Source organism: Osmerus mordax, chromosome 25 (genome assembly GCF_038355195.1).
Source record: "Osmerus mordax isolate fOsmMor3 chromosome 25, fOsmMor3.pri, whole genome shotgun sequence".
Taxonomy (NCBI): domain Eukaryota; kingdom Metazoa; phylum Chordata; class Actinopteri; order Osmeriformes; family Osmeridae; genus Osmerus; species Osmerus mordax.
This window is the reverse complement of record NC_090074.1, coordinates 10,530,744-10,533,243: the sequence shown is the minus strand read 5'-3', so window position 1 is coordinate 10,533,243 and position 2,500 is coordinate 10,530,744. Positions and strand designations below refer to the sequence as shown.

General features: G+C 47.9%; 4 non-coding genes across 4 annotated transcripts; all 4 read left to right on the top strand.

The window, feature by feature from the left end:
• Window positions 1–373: 373 nt before the first annotated feature.
• Window positions 374–445, top strand: trnap-agg (transfer RNA proline (anticodon AGG)). The gene has a single exon. It is a non-coding gene; the product is annotated as a tRNA-Pro (tRNA).
• Window positions 446–1,166: 721 nt separating this feature from the next.
• trnap-agg (transfer RNA proline (anticodon AGG)) lies at window positions 1,167–1,238 on the top strand. Its single transcript has one exon. It is a non-coding gene; the product is annotated as a tRNA-Pro (tRNA).
• Window positions 1,239–1,959: 721 nt separating this feature from the next.
• On the top strand, window positions 1,960–2,031 carry trnap-ugg (transfer RNA proline (anticodon UGG)). Its single transcript has one exon. It is a non-coding gene; the product is annotated as a tRNA-Pro (tRNA).
• A 271-nt stretch (window positions 2,032–2,302) lies between these two features.
• trnap-ugg (transfer RNA proline (anticodon UGG)) lies at window positions 2,303–2,374 on the top strand. Its single transcript has one exon. It is a non-coding gene; the product is annotated as a tRNA-Pro (tRNA).
• The last annotated feature ends 126 nt before the right edge of the window (window positions 2,375–2,500 follow it).

Here is a 2,500-nt window from a genome sequence, read left to right as displayed (position 1 = left end):
GGCAATCAATCGACGCAGCAACTACAACATGGCTCGTTGGTCTAGGGGTATGATTCTCGCTTTGGGTGCGAGAGGTCCCGGGTTCAAATCCCGGAAGAGCCCTTTACAGTATGCTGTAGAAGGAGGTAACCTGGCAAAGAGGGCTCCTGTTCTATTTCCAAATCAGTCCTTTACCCATCGTAGATCGGGGCGATTTGCTGCAGAAGTTTTACTTTTTGTCTAAGCATGTTTTGTGACAACAAATCGATCAAAGCAGCAACCAGAGCATGGCTCGTTGGTCTCGTGGTATGAATCTCGCTTAGGGTGCAGGGAGCCTTTGAGTAAGCATGTTTTGTGACAACAAATCGATCAATCAAAGAAACAACTAGAAAGTGGCTCGTTGGTCTAGGGGTATGATTCTCGCTTAGGGTGCGAGAGGTCCCGGGTTCAAATCCCGGACGAGCCCATTATAGTATGCTGTAGAAGGAGGTAACCTGGCAAAGAAGGCTCCTGTTCTATCCCCAAATCAGTCCTTTACCCAACGTAGATCGGCGTGATTTGCTGCGGAAATTTCTCCAGCTCTTTTTGTCCAAGCATGTTTTGTGACAACAAATCGATCAAAGCAGCAACCAGAACATGGCTCGTTGGTCTAGGGGTATGATTCTCGCTTAGGGTGCAGGGAGCCTTTGTCTAAGCATGTTTTGTGACAACAAATCGATCAAAGCAGCAACCAGAACATGGCTTGTTGGTCTAGGGGTATGATTCTCGCTTAGGGTGCAGGGAGCCTTTGTCTGAGCATGTTTTGTGACAACAAGGCGATCAATCGAAGCAGCAACTACAACATGGCTTGTTGGTCTAGGGGTATGATTCTCGCTTTGGGTGCGAGAGGTCCCGGGTTCAAATCCCGGACGAGCTCTTTACAGTATGCTGTAGAAGGAGGTAACCTGGCAAAGAGGGCTCCTGTTCTATTCCCAAATCAGTCCTTTACCCATCGTAGATCGGGGCGATTTGCTGCAGAAGTTTTTCTTTTTGTCTAAGCATGTTTTGTGACAACAAATCGATCAAAGCAGCAACCAGAGCATGGCTCGTTGGTCTCGTGGTATGAATCTCGCTTAGGGTGCAGGGAACCTTTGAGTAAGCATGTTTTGTGACAACAAATCGATCAATCGAAGAAACAACTAGAAAGTGGCTCGTTGGTCTAGGGGTATGATTCTCGCTTAGGGTGCGAGAGGTCCCGGGTTCAAATCCCGGACGAGCCCCGTACAGTATGCTGTTGAAAGAGGTTGCCTGGCAAAGAGGGCTCCTGTTCTATCCCCAAATCAGTCCTTTACCCAACGTAGATCGGCGTGATTTGCTGCAAAAATTTCTCCAGCTCTTTTTGTCCAAGCATGTTTTGTGACAACAAATCGATCAAAGCAGCAACCAGAACATGGCTCGTTGGTCTAGGGGTATGATTCTCGCTTAGGGTGCAGGGAGCCTTTGTCTAAGCATGTTTTGTGACAACAAATCGATCAAAGCAGCAACCAGAACATGGCTTGTTGGTCTAGGGGTATGATTCTCGCTTAGGGTGCAGGGAGCCTTTGTCTAAGCATGTTTTGTGACAACAAGGCGATCAATCGAAGCAGCAACTACAACATGGCTCGTTGGTCTAGGGGTATGATTCTCGCTTAGGGTGCAGGGAGCCTTTGTCTAAGCATGTTTTGTGACAACAAATTGATCAAAGCAGCAACCAGAACATGGCTTGTTGGTCTAGGGGTATGATTCTCGCTTAGGGTGCGAGAGGTCCGGGGTTCAAATCCCGGAAGAGCCCATTACAGTATGCTGGTGAAGGAGGTAACATGGCAAAGAGGTCTCCTGTTCTATTCACAAATCAGTCCTTTACCCAACGAAGATCGGGGTGATTTGCTGCGGAAGTTTCTCTATTTGTCTAAGCATGTTTTGTGGCAACAAATCGATCAATCGAAGCAGCAACTACAACATGGCTCGTTGGTCTAGGGGTATGATTCTCGCTTTGGGTGCGAGAGGTCCCGGGTTCAAATCCCGGACGAGCCCTTTACACTATGCTGTAGAAGGAGGTAACCTGGCAAAGAGGGCTCCTGTTCTATTCCCAAATCAGTCCTTTACCCATCGTAGATCGGGGCGATTTGCTGCAGAAGTTTCTCTTTTTGTCTAAGCATGTTTTGTGACAACAAATCGATCAAAGCAGCAACCAGAGCATGGCTCGTTGGTCTCGTGGTATGAATCTCGCTTAGGGTGCAGGGAACCTTTGTCTAAGCATGTTTTGTGACAACAAGGCGATAAATCGAAGCAGCAACTACAACATGGCTCGTTGGTCTAGGGGTATGATTCTCGCTTTGGGTGCGAGAGGTCCTGGGTTCAAATCCCGGACGAGCCCTTTACAGTATGCTGTAGAAGGAGGTAACCTGGCAAAGAGGGCTCCTGTTCTATTCCCAAATCAGTCCTTTACCCATCGTAGATCGGGGCGATTTGCTGCAGAAGTTTTTCTTTATGTCTAAGCATG